Raw genomic sequence first — 14,093 nt, forward strand, 5'->3', positions numbered from 1 at the left:
TTATCTTTCATAATTAATACCATAATTATATTCATCTAAACTCAATGATCTGGAAATGACTGTGCGAATGTTTATTAAAAAGCAGGAACAAAACAGACACAGTAAGACATCTGTACCCTCCTTAGGCTGCAAGCTCTCTAGCCACTGGTGTTGTAGTTAAGGAGGGGATTCCAGTTCTCTACTAATTTGGAAAATAATTATATGTCTAGTAAAGACTCGATTGGTGAGTAGAGTCTAAATAACAACTGCCCATGAGAAATTACGTCTTCGATCTGCACATCTAAACAAGAAATCTCCTTATTTTATGTATAGGATGCATAATTCCTGTTATGAGAATATGTGAGCTTAGATTCCCTAATATATTGGAATGTATGTATCATGTTTAGAGATGGATTACATATGGTAGGCACATCAGGAGACTTGAACAGCTTCCAAATGAGATGCCTGCATAAGATTCTGAAAATAAAATGGGAAGACACAATACCAAACACAGAAATGCTAGAGCACACAGGACTGACACACTTAGAAACCATTATCAAGAAGAGGAGGTTGCAATGGCTCCGTCATGTCAGGAGAATATCCCCAAGACTATTTTGAACAGCAAGATATGGGTGGCTCTAGAAAGCAGGGTCATCCTTTATGGTGCTAATACAACGTGCCCAAGTTGTCTGACATCAATGTAGACAGCTGGGAAGAGCATGCAGACTGCAGTCCTATTTAGAGGAAATATCTGACACTGGATGCAGCTCAACATGAAGTGACTTTGATCCAGAGGATGGAAGCAAGTGAGAAATAAGAAAACAGCATGCTGTAACATTGAACTCTAATTCAGACAACATGTAGACCTGTAAAATTTGTAACAAGCTGTGTCTCTCTCAAATTGGGCTTGTCAGCATAAGTGGATTTATTAAGCACTGATTAGACTTCTTACGCTTATATCATGATCCAGTTTGGATCGATGGTTGCCAATGACCACTCTTATGTTTTAGATTTATGCAAACAAAAATTATTTTTCTTGTTTCTGAGTAAAACTTTGATGTTTCTTGTTCAATTAATGTTCTAGAGCAGGGGTTGGCAACTTTTCAAAAGTGATGTCTTCATTTATTCATTCTAACTTAAGGTTTCACGTGCAAGTAATACATTTTAACATTTTTAGAAGATCTCTTTCTATAAGTCTACAATATATAACTAAACGATTATTGTATGTAAAGTAAGTAAGGTTTTTAAAATATTTAAGAAACTTCATTTAAAATTAAATTAAAATGCAGAGTCCCCCAGACCGGTGGCCAGGACCTGGGCAGTGTGAGTGCCACTGAAAATCAGCTTGTGTGCCACCTTTGGCACACGTGCCATAAGTTGCCTACCCCTGTTCTAGAGTTATAAAACAAGTGAGGAGCAAAATCATATCCTATCGGAAGTGAAATGAAATGTATTGAAGAAAAAAAGAAATGGAATTCAAAATGGGACCTTTTTTATATAAGACCAGTAGTGCATACAGTTGAAAAAAGATACTAACTGCTGATGCCCATGGTAAACAAAATCGAAATGATGACATTTTAGATTTATTTTGGCAATATTGGGAATAACAACAACAAGATTCTTGTTGAAAATAGTACTGGACTGCCCCTATGTCTAAGAACACTTAAAAACTCTTTGGAATTCTTACTTGAGGACACTTCCTTCAGTAGGGAGAGTTTTATCTGCAGACTCACAAAGCAGGTAATTCCAGAATTATATTGAATTCTGCTCTGTAAAAGACTGTTTATTTCTTTGCTCTGTTAGTATCACCCAGAGATTGCATGTAACAAAGGCACATACATTCACAATTTCTTATTTTCTCTGTGTGTGAAGATTACTCTGTGACCAATCCTGTGAGATACTTAGCCTTTTACATGAAGTACTGACCACTGGGAGCTCATATTTTCAGTCAGTGTAAGCTGAGGGACCTCAAGACCTTGCAAGAAGCACATAGGATCAGGCCCTTAAACTATATACTGTGCAAATATTCACAGAGCTGGCTTCCTTTCCATTTCCACCAAACTTTCCATGCTACAGAAACAAGGTATTGTGTGGTGCAACTTCTACTCTTAGGCACAAGCCACAGAGCCAGTGTGGGATGGCTACCTGGGCAATGGCCTAACCACTTTTTAGCCAGGCAAAACATGAGCAGAGGCAGGGCTAGCCCATTGGGGGCTGAACCAGAAATATTTTGGGGGGCTCCCATCCACACAACACATACAAAAAAGGTGAAAGAGGGCCTCCTTTGAGCTTCTTGGGCAATTGCTTAGACTGCTTATAAAGAACATAAGGATGGCCATACTAGGTCAGACCAAAGGTCCATCTAGCCCAGTATCCTGTCTTCTGACAGTGACCAATGCCAGATGCCCCAGAGGAAATGAACAGAACAGGTAATCATCAAGTGATCCATCCCCTGTCGTTCATTCCCACCTTCTGGCAAACAGGGCTAGGGACACCATCCCTGCCCATTCTGGCTAATAGCCATTGATGGATCTATCGTCCATGAACTTATCCTGTTCTTTTTTGAACCCTGTTATAGTCTTGGCCTTCACAACATCCTCTGGCAAAGAGTTCCACATGTTGACTGTGCATTGTATGAAAAAATACTTCCTTTTGTTTGTTTTAACCCTGCTGCCTATTAATTTCATTTGGTGACCCTAGTTCCTTTGTTATAAGAATGAGTAAATTACACTTCCTTAATTTACTTTCTCCACAACAGTCATGATTTTATAAACCTCTATTATATTCCTCCTTAGTCGTCTCTTTTCCAAGCTGAAAAGTCTGTCTTATTATTCTCTCCTCATATGGAAGCTGTTCCATACCCCTAATCATTTTTGTTGCCCTTTTCTGAATATTTTCCAATTCCAACGTATCTTTTTTGAGATGGGGTGATCCCATCTGCATGAAATATTCAATATGTGGGCATACCATGGATTTATATAGAGGCAATATGCTATTTTCTGTCTTATTATCTATCCCTTTCTTAATGATTCTCAACATTCTGTTAGCTTTTTTGACTGCCACTGTACATTGAGTGGATGTTTTCAGAGAACTATCCACAATGACTCCAAGATCTCTTTCTTTAAGTGGTAACAGCTAAATTAGACCTCATCGTTTTTATATGTATAGTTGGGATTATGTTTTCCAGTGTGAATTATTTTGCATTTATCAACACTGACTTTCATTTTCCATTTTGTTGCCCAGTCACTCAGTTTTTTGAGATCCCGTTGTAACTCTTCACAGTCTGCTTTGGACTTAACTATCTTGAGTAATTTTGAATCATCTAAAAATTTTGCCACCTCATTGTTTACCCCTTTTTCCAGATCATTTACGTTATGAATGTATTGAACAGTCCCAGTACAGAACGCTGGGATATACAACTATTCTGAAAACTGACCATTTATTCCTATCTTTTGTTTCCTATCTTTTAATCAGTTGTTGATCCATGAGAGGATGTTCCCTTTTATCCCATGGCAGCTTACTTTGCTTAAGAGCCTTTGTTGAGGGAACTTATCAAAGGCTTTCTGAAAATCTAAGTACACTATATCCGCTGGATCCCTCTGGTCCACATGCTTCTAGTAGATTTGTGAGGCATGATTTCCCTTTTAAAAAACTATGTTGACTCTTCCCAAACAAATCATTTTCATCTATGTGTCTAATAATTCTGTTCTTTATTATAGTTTCAACCAGTTTGCCCAGTACTGAAGTTAGGCTTACTGGCCTGTAATTGCCAGGATCACCTCTGGAGCCTTTAAAAAATATATATACCTAATGCTGGTTCTGAACCTGAATAACAGTGTGATGCCGTGTACCATGTTGCAACTCCACTCACTTATATTTGTCCTAGCCATGCCGTCCTCGTGACAGAGGATGGTCAGGCCAAATCTGAACAGTCCTGAGACCCTGTGCGCCTGGTTGCAATGCTACGCACTGGAATTTGGTTGTTAGAGGCTCGTGGACCAGGAAGTCAAGCTGCTGGGGGAGCGGCCGAGGGCGAAGTGGAGGGTGAGGCAGGATTTGGAGGGACAAATCGATACCCTCCCCACACTTTAAATGGCACTCCACAGACTGTGCTCTTAGGTAAGGTGGTTGATAAGTTTTTCCCATTGCAATTCAGGGCTTTGACTGCTGACCAGTACAGACAGCTGCGTGCAGAAAGGCTTTTGTTTGTGTGCTGTTAGGTGGATGTAAACTTTTATAAATAAAGGGAAGCATTTGTTATCACAAGCTCTCCTTAAAAAAATATGAAGAACAACACAGGTACTTTATTTAGAAAAGATTTGCCTTTAAACTTTTGGCATGAAGACTGTTACTGCTATGGGGAGAGATAAGCTTTCCCTTCCTTTCCCACCACTCCCAGTTAGACTGATCCTACAAGTACTGCAGGGTGAAACTCTTCAACCCAAACATTTTTCCGCCAAAAAACTGAGCTTTGTCAAACAATATTATTCATGGGAAAATGTCATTTCTAATTAAATTTTTCTATCTTTTTGACAGGAAAATTCAAAACAACACATTTTCGTAATAATTTTGAATCACAATTTTAATGTTATTTGTTTCTGAAACTGAAAATTTTGTGTTTGGGGAGTTTTCAATTTTTTTCCATCTCTCGTTGTTGTTTGTTGTTTGTTTCTTAACTTCTCTCCCCTTGTTTATTTCACTAGAAAAGTGGGGGGGAAAGTAGAAAAGGGAGAACAAGTGGGGAATAAAGCAAACTGGCTTTTCTCTCCCTGTTGCACTGCTAAAAGGTGTGTGGAGAGGGGGAGTGTTATAAAAACCTTTCAAAATCCAAAAAATGGTAGTTCAAAAATAAACAAACTGCAATTCAAAAATGAAACTATGGTTTTTATTTTATTTCAAATTGTTCATTGAAAAAAAGTTCAACAAATTTTCTCCTGAACATTTTTTAACCAGCTCTAGCTACAACAGATAATAGATTTGAAGAAATAGCAGAATTCTAATGCCAATCTCAAATGACGTGCAGAAACAATAGTCAACACTTTTCTTTCACAAAAGCAAAACTTATAAAGACTGGAGAAAATAATACATTAACAAAACACCAGGTGCATCATCTACCTATTAGAGGCAAGTTGAGTGAAGCATATGGGTTGCATATTATTGTAAAAATAATTTGCTCTATGTGGCTAATTTGAGAAGAAAATAATTATAATGATTAGCCTTGTAGAAAATAAGGTCTGGGTTTGTTCAGCAATTTACTGTTAATTACATTAACATTCCAAAGCCTATATTGATTTGTAATTATATTTAAAAAATACCCTGTAAAATCCAAAAGTCTAACCAAATGTGTAGATGACATTTCCTATAACCTTTCAGGGAAAGATTCATGGTAAAAAATTCTACAAAGAATACTTACCATTGGATGATGCAATTAGTACGCAGCCTGGCTCAATTTTTTTTTTTGAGGTAAAAAAAGTAATGTGGTAGCAAGTGGCCAAGATTTCCAAAGGTGGCTAATGATTGTGAGTGTCTTAACTTTGGGAGTCCAACTTTGAGACACCCAAAGGGACCTGATTTTCAAAGGATGAGCGCTGAGCACTTTGATATTGAAACCTCTTTAAAGTGTTTTAAATTGGACACTTCTAAACTGAGGCCCTTTGAGTCACAAGACATTTTTGAAAATCTTGGCTACATTTTTCCTGTAGGAATCTGAAAAGACATAGCAATGAATTGTCCAAACCCTCTAGCTATGTTTGTTCAGATGAATTCTTTGTGAAATGAAAGGGCTACACTCCAAGAGGCAGTGAAGTGAATTGCAAATGACAAAGTAATGAGAAAAGGACTGAAGTCTATTGCCATCACAAATAATATAAATGTTAGTTTCTGTCTGCCACCCACTTCCCTTTAAAAATAATAATAGCTGTCAGACAAAGAAGCTGCAAGAAATGATGATGCTGTTTAAAAAAAGCATTTCTACTGGTATATTCTCTCTTATGAGTAGTGCTGATGTATGTAATTTACTGAGCTCCCATGATAACGCACCTTCTTTCTGAAATCAAACCTGTTGTACGTCAGGCTCCCAAAAGGAGTAATGTATCAGAAGAAAAAAACCATAATTGAAAGGGAACAATCAAGTCATGCTGGTGCAATTAATCAGTAAGACCTGGCAGACTGCACAGTAGTACTACCTAATCACTCCTCAGGTGCTTAGTGAGGCACAATATAAAGTTGAGTGCTTCCAGCGCATCTCAAGTGTTCATTAATCAACACTGCACCACAGCCTGAATGTCATGTTGGGATTATAAAATGGGTGTTTTGAAAGTAACTTTTAAAAGGGGAAACTGATTTCCCCACTGCCTGGGTGAGGAGCCCAGCAACAGCTCTGCAACTTGCTTGGGCTCCCATGTCTACAGAGTGGTACTGACAGCCCGCGTAGAGATACCCAGCAGGAACAGCCCAGTCTCACTCACCTCCATTTAAGCCAAGACTGACACTTCCTGCTGCGCTACTTCCTGTCTCTGAACATAAGAACATAAAAACGGCCATACTGAGTCAGACCAAAGGTCCATCAAGCCCAGTATCCTGTCCTCTGACAGTGACCAATGGTAGGTGCCCCAAAGAGAATGAACACACAGGTTATCATCAAGTGACCACAAGTTATTACTAAAAACTGGTAATTGCTTCCGTGGGTGTCACTAACTAGTGCTCTTAACAAAATATTATTGATCTTCACATGATTGATCTCAAGTAAGAGGAAATGTTTAACAAGAAGTGATAGTCCTGGCTAGATTGCAACCTGGAAGAAAAGTAGCAACAATGTCAATGTTGGAAAGAAACTAAGAGTCTGATCCTTATTCTTGTATAGTTATTGTATGGACACCTGTAAATTCTCTATCTAATTCGTATGTCGTGTACCTTATGTAGTTACCTACAGCTGTATGGGGGACAGTAAAATGCTAACTGTGGTGGTGGTTTTATGTCCACTTTACACAGGTGCAAATGACTATACAAGACACAAGGCAGTGGAGAGCAAGGCCCAAAATGTTCAGGTGCATCTTTCTGCCCTTTATTCCTCCCATAACTCTCACATTCAACTGTGTTGTGGGCAGTCTAATCAGTGAGACTTGATTTAATCAGCCTGGAAACTGAGCTACCACCTCTCTCCCCAGAGGAATGAAGAACATAGGAGGGTAATGTAAAGGAAACTAAGTACTGCCATTGAACCACATTCCTGCCAATCAGCCATCTTCAATGTGTACTAAAATAAACTTTAATTTACAATGACAAAGGAATGTTAATATAAGCTGTCTGAAAAGGTCCTGGATCAGTACTCTGAGGCCATAAGCACCAGAACCAAAGAGTGAGCTACATGCAGTAGAAGTGCCCTTTTTCAGTGTCAGCCCTTTTAGCGGCATATGTAGGGCAAGTCTTGGGAGAGATTCTCACAGAACAGCCAAGACCTGCAGAAAGCACAGTGATTTTTACTGTGTCTTTAAAAATACTTTGGCTCTTACAGAAATAAGGCCAGGGATTTTGCAAACTGCGATACAGTTGCTTTCTTTCTTCCCACCTATTCTGCTGCCACAGTACTAGAGGTGAGATCACACTTATCAGAGCAGAAAGTGAGAGACAGAGCAGCACAGTCTGCTGTCTTTATGGAAAAATAGAGCAACAGATCACAGGCAATCATATGAAATCCTAGATATAGCGCAGGACGATGCAGGTTCATTTCCTAGCTATAAGAAGTTATAAAACTACAGAAGATATTGAGATAGTCTCTGAAATTAGAGTGGAATTAGATAACCTTTCAATCAATTTGTCAAAGTGCTTTCAGCTTTCAGTCCAAGACAGGTTATTACTTAAACTGAAAAAAGGAAGTTAATTTGTTACCATAGGATTTTAATAAATAGGTAATAGTACTGTTTCAAACAGCACAATGCGAGTGGGGTCTACACAGACCAATTAATGCACAACATGTTAGTGTGCTTTAGAAGTCACATTCCCGTATAGGGCAGTACCCCACCATGTACACAAACCCTGTTACCTATGTCATAGACTTTAATGCCAAAAGGGACTGTTATGATCATCCACTCTGACCTCTTGCATACACAGGCCATATAATTGCATCTACTGATATTTGTAATTTCACCCAGTGATATTTGTAAAAGGATGAAATGATACTTGCTGGCCACCTAAGGAAATGATATAAATTCTTTCTCAATAATTAGGGATGTGAAGTGCACAGAATTAACACTAGTAAATGGAAAAGCTGAGGCTAAAACATATTGGTTTCTTCTTGGCTCCCAACTAATGGCTAAGGGAAATAGCACATACACTAACTAACATAATCCCATTGTAACAGGGTGCTGGCCAGGAGGTCCTGAGCCAGGCCCCTGTTAGTCCAGCTACAATTGAGAAGCATTAATTGGGGCTGGCTGAGTATGCCACGCCTAACTTCTAGAAGAGAAGCACCTGCAGGCTTCATTAGTCAGGAGGCTATATAAGGCTGGCAGGAAGGCAGGGGGGAGGCGCCGGGCCAGGCCAAAGGCTGTGATCCCTGCTGGCTGGAGAAGCTTGCTGTCTCCCAGGTTGCTGGTTTGGCACAGACTGTAAATAGAAGGTAGTGGGAACTGACACTGAAAATAAAAAGCACTAGTGATTGCACTCAGAAAAGGTCTCTGGCCTCTGGCTGATTTGTTGTGAGGGCAAGTAAGGGCCTCATTACACTCATTTGTTTATAGATGGCTGGTAAACAGACCCCCTGGCCAAAATTGCTTCCTCCAAGGCCCTTAAACCTGGGACTTTTCGCCAACAGAGAAAATTATTAGCAAACACCCAGAATTAAATTTTCCCCATTGAAATGAATAACAAAATTCCCATTGTCTTTCACTGGAGCCAGGATTTCACCTTTAGATTCTTAGAGTGCATCCTAATATGTACAAGTGAAGGTTAAGAAAATAAATATCAACAAGGTATTAAGAGGTGATCAGAAAAAAAAAACCCTTACTTTCTGGTTAAAATTAAAAATGTTGCTGACTTTCAGACAGTATTACACACTAAATAAAATTAATGTAATCCACAGACAATATTTTAATGCTATTTTCTTCAGTTTCTGTCTATATTTGTATAATAATGTATTATAATGTATACTTTTACATAAATAACAGGGACACCTGTTCTGGCAACTTTTTATTTGAACAGTTGATTCCAGTTGTTTGTTAGTATAATTTGTGCACTGTCACTTTAAAACTTATGGTTATAGTAGTTTCAATTTATAGACTTCAAAGCACTGTACAAAAGTGGGAAAAATATTCTTTTTTCCATTCTATGGGAGCACAGCAATTTGCTTACTGTTATGCAGTGAGTCAGCAGAAGACCCACAAATAGAACCTACATCTGTAGACTCTCACAGAAACATTGTTTGGGAGCAGTTCCCGAGAGGTGTTGAATTTTTTCACTGCCTGTTGGAGCCCATGGATTTTGCTTTTGCTCAATGCTTCTCTATTTTGGCCTTTAATTTTAGGGGCCTTTTGAATCACAAAAGAATTTGTACTAAGTCACTGGTGAATTCCAGTTTGCAGGACAGGTTTGGTTTAAAAAAAGAGAGAGAGAGTGTAAGATGCACATTTGAAACAGGAGTCCCTGTCTTCTTCCTCAGTAGCATATCACCAGTATGCTGAAAGCTGTCCAGTAAGATCAAGAAGCAGAGTTTAGAAAATAACATAAGAATGGTCCATACTGGGTCAGACCAAAGGTCCATCTAGCCCAGTAACCTGTCTTCCAACAGTGGCCATTGTCAGGTTCCCGAGAGGGAATGAACAGAACTGGTAATCATCAAGTGATCCATCCCCTGTCGCTCATTCCCAGCTCCCGGCAAACAGAGGCTAGGGACACCGTTCCTGCCCATCCTGGCTAATAGCCATCGATGGACCTATCCTCCATGAATTTGTCTAGCTCTTTTTTTAACCCTCTTATGGTCTTGGACTTCACAACATCCTCTGGCAAGGAGTTCCACAGGTTGACTGTGCGTTGTGTGAAGAAACACTTCCTTTTATTTGTTTTATCACTTTTTCCATTTATTTCCTTATTTTAGATTTGATCATTCTGTAAACTGTAAAAGCAACAAAGAATCCTGTGGCACCTTATAGACTAACAGACGTTCTGCAGCATGAGCTTTCGTGGGTGAATACCCACTTCTTCAGATGCAAGACAGTCTTGCATCTGAAAAAGTGGGGTATTCACCATCAACTCATGCTGCAGTGTTATCTGTAGTCTATAACACATTTTATGTTGTGCTTTTACAGATCAGACTTACCGCTACCTCTGTAAACTGTGTGTTGTTAAAGCTAAATTATTTTTAGAAAAGTGTTCGTACCAGAAGACTAGATACACTTTGAACTCTGGGAGAGTTAGGACTCAGATGAAAACATCTCTAATTGCTATGTCTTCATCTAATGGTCAAAAGCACTTACTGCTTAATTGGATATGATCACTAAGCAGGCAGGGCACAAAGTCTGCCACAAAGAGAAGAACGAAGTATGTGGACAAGTGAAGGGTCACATTTTGACAATTTAGTAGTCTTTATTTCATTCCTTTATAGTTTAGATCTTTTGTCATGCTCTGAAAGAGGTTTGGGTCAGAAAAACAAAATACACATTAAAAAAGGTCATGAATAAAGAAGAGAGCTATAAAAATACATCCTGATGATCCCCTTTCAGATGAAATTTTATCTGACCTATTTATTATTGGATTTACACCAGAACAAGTCTATTAGATTCAGTATAATTTAATTGTCTGAGCCTACTGTTCATGTCTGTGAAAACCTGTTATATTTATCTTTCAGATGTATACATGAAATGGAAGGAGGAGGAAGAGGAACAGCCCTAATAACTGATAGTTTAATTTATTCAGATGTGTGTTTGTGTGCAAGTATCACTTTTTTTCTGTTTATTTCCTTCTGACTTGTCAGTGCTGACACCTGGAGAATGTTACTTCCATGGTCGTTTTGCAACTCTCTCGCTATAAGAGATAATATGTTGAAATGGCGATTTCCATCAGAATTACTTGAATCTTGCAGGACAGTGCAACACTTTTCAGCTTTTATTCATATCTCCCTCTATTTCTCGGTAGCACTTCTATCTTCAGCACTTTATCATAAGGACCCGGTACCATGCTGATGGACACTTGAGAAATCCTTGCTATAAATAGGAAAGAGAAAGGCATAGGGATTGTAATGGAGTCCATTTGTTGCATATATGCTATGTATACCTGTCAACTATTCATTGAAATAGGAATCTAGAATTATCTCATTTTTCCACTGGTTTTACTTTCTTGTTTTTGGTCATGATGCTGTATCTGTGATTAATTTCCTGCATCTAGGCAGGAAGTACTGTTTTTCATATGCAACCCAATTGGCTGCAATATGAGTTTAGAAAAAAAACAAACTATTACTGGCTACAATAGAGTCACTTATGCTGTGGTAAATATGTGTATGTAATTTCAGACTGATTAACATTGGTCAAGACCTTAGTACTGTACACATCTAAGGGGGTGTTGCCCCTTGGCCTGATCAGTTAGCCAATATTTAGGACATTGCTGGATTGTTTCAGTTAGGAGAAAAAATTGATCATAGGTGCTGGGTATTTATTTGGTACATTCCTCTTAATTTACAAAGAATATAACCAAAATCCTGTTTCCCTGAGCACGGTAGAAACAAACAGGAAACAGTTTCCATGTTCAGAAATCCAAGTTTAGCTTTCCACCCAGTATTCTTCCCAAAAGAAGTTCCATCTATTGGCTTCCACCTAGGGCCATGCTCACCACTGCTGCTCTCACTGGCCGCTGGGTCTCTCTCTCTCTCTCTCTCTCTCACACTTACACACACTCACACACAGGGCAATCAATGAATGCCTCAGCCCCTGAATTTGCAATTAGTCTCCAGGAAAACCCCTTGGGCTACATAGCTGAGCATCTTCTGAGACCTTGCCATGCTAACCAGTGCCTTGAGCGGTGGCTTCTATTGTTTCAGTTCTTACTAGACAAAAGGACAGTTAATTGCTTCCTCATTTATCCTGAATGAAGGATGATTAGTATGCCATCAACTTTTACTAGTTCTGTTATTGGTGGTCTACATTCATACCTTAATTACATTAAAACCTTCATTACACAGGTACACCATGGACATTTTCTGACATTTTAGTGGGAACTGAAGAAATATAACACATGGTGGTGAGGGAGCAGGTCTTCTCAGCTTTCTTTATTGCTAGCACTGTATGATGCTCTGCGTGTGAGAGAGAAGGAGACAGCAATCATTTTCATGTGCTACTTTTAGGGTTCAAATGGGACATGCATATATGCAAGGTTCATAAGGCCACTAACATGAGTCAGTCGCTCTCTCTCTCTCTCTCTCTGAAAGCTACATTTTTGACTGCTAGTTAGGTATTTATATTACATTCTAAATCCATGGCAGATGTTCCATGCTTAAGTAGAATTTATCAGTTTAATATTATTCTGATTATGCACACGAAAAGGATGCAAGATACATCAATCTCTCCTTTAGTCTGATTCCAGTGGGTAGGAACATTTTCATGTGAGTCTGTATTAAAAGATAAGAATATAATGCAAAGCTTAGTTATTTTTAACTTTCTTTTAACAAGGTTTTCAGCTGCAGAGAACATAAAAGGTGTGGAGAAATAGCAGTGTCTCTATGTGAGTGTACGGATTTAGAAGTGTGGAAATGTGTACTCCATTCTAAACTCTGTTTCCCTTTGTGGGCCTGAGCAATCATTTAATCTCATCTGTAAATTGGAGATAACCAACTCTCCTTGTAAACCTCTTTGAGATTCAAAGGTACACTATAAATCCAAGTCTCCATGTAAACTTCTAACAGAAGTCAGCTGTTAATCTTTGTCTTGTCCCTGTTTCCCTAACCCTGCAATTCTCCTTCTCAATTGGCCTCATTCCTATACTTGTTGGTGTCCCCGGTGAGGCCCACTGGCTAGAACCCCACTCAACCACTTATGTTTGGTAGGAGAGGCCAGCTGTCTCTTTACCAGCATTTTTAGAAATGATAGAGTACAGCAGATTCTCTTAAATTATAAATTAATCCCCGTCTCCTTTGCTCCTCTTTCTGCCGATGTCAACTGAGAAAATTTCTCATGTTGTATTTCAGTCTAGGCAGATGGGCTGTCCCTGCTTGTCAGGGACACACAAATTATTACTTGTTAATGCAACATTGATGTGAATATGAAAAGTGCAAGGACTTAGGAAGGCATGGTGCAGACAGAGTAAAAAGGGAACCTGTGCTCTGAATGTGCTAATCAGGAAAGCTGGAAATCTCCTGATCTCTGTTATCAGGGTCAGCATCTTGTGTTAGTGAAGCAATTGGACAGCGATTGCATTCATATTTCAGCATCTCTTGGAGTGACATTAGAGGTGAATTTGATGTCGCAAACTGCCTTTGAGTTAAATGTGCAGGCAAAAGAGATACAGGGGGCTTGGATGGGTTTCCATGTCTTCTAATAATAGCTGACCACTGCCAAAGTAAGCCCAATCAACTCCTCCCTATCCTGATTGGGGAAGCATTTGTAACTGTCCCCTTTCCTGTCATGGGAATGTATTGGCAACACATCAGCATTATTCTGTCTGTGTTTGTGAGAGAGGATGATCATCACAGTCCTGTAAATTTTGCAATTCTCCCCTGGTGTTTTTGGATTTAAAAAGCCCTGGCAACACTACTTGAACAGTTCTGATTACAAGATATCTTATTCTGGTAAAATGGTAAATAGCTTTAATCACACCTCTACCCCGATATAACGCGACCTGATATAACACAAATTCGGCTATAACACGGTAAAGCAGTGCCCCAGGGGGGTGGGGCTGCGCACTCCGGCGGATCAAAGCAGGTTCGATATAACACGGTTTCACTTATAACGCGGTAAGAATTTTTGGCTCCCGAGGACAGCGATATATGGGGGTAGACGTGTACTTTCAAAAGTGCCTTTCCAGTGGTACAATATTTTCTTTCTACCAAATTTATGGTCCTGCTTTTAAATGCTTTCTAATTCTTTGTTAATACAAAGCCGCACCAAATCATCAAAAGCTTGCATCTAAAGTGA

This window comes from Mauremys reevesii, linkage group 2 (assembly GCF_016161935.1).
Source record: "Mauremys reevesii isolate NIE-2019 linkage group 2, ASM1616193v1, whole genome shotgun sequence".
In the NCBI taxonomy this organism is placed as follows: domain Eukaryota; kingdom Metazoa; phylum Chordata; order Testudines; family Geoemydidae; genus Mauremys; species Mauremys reevesii.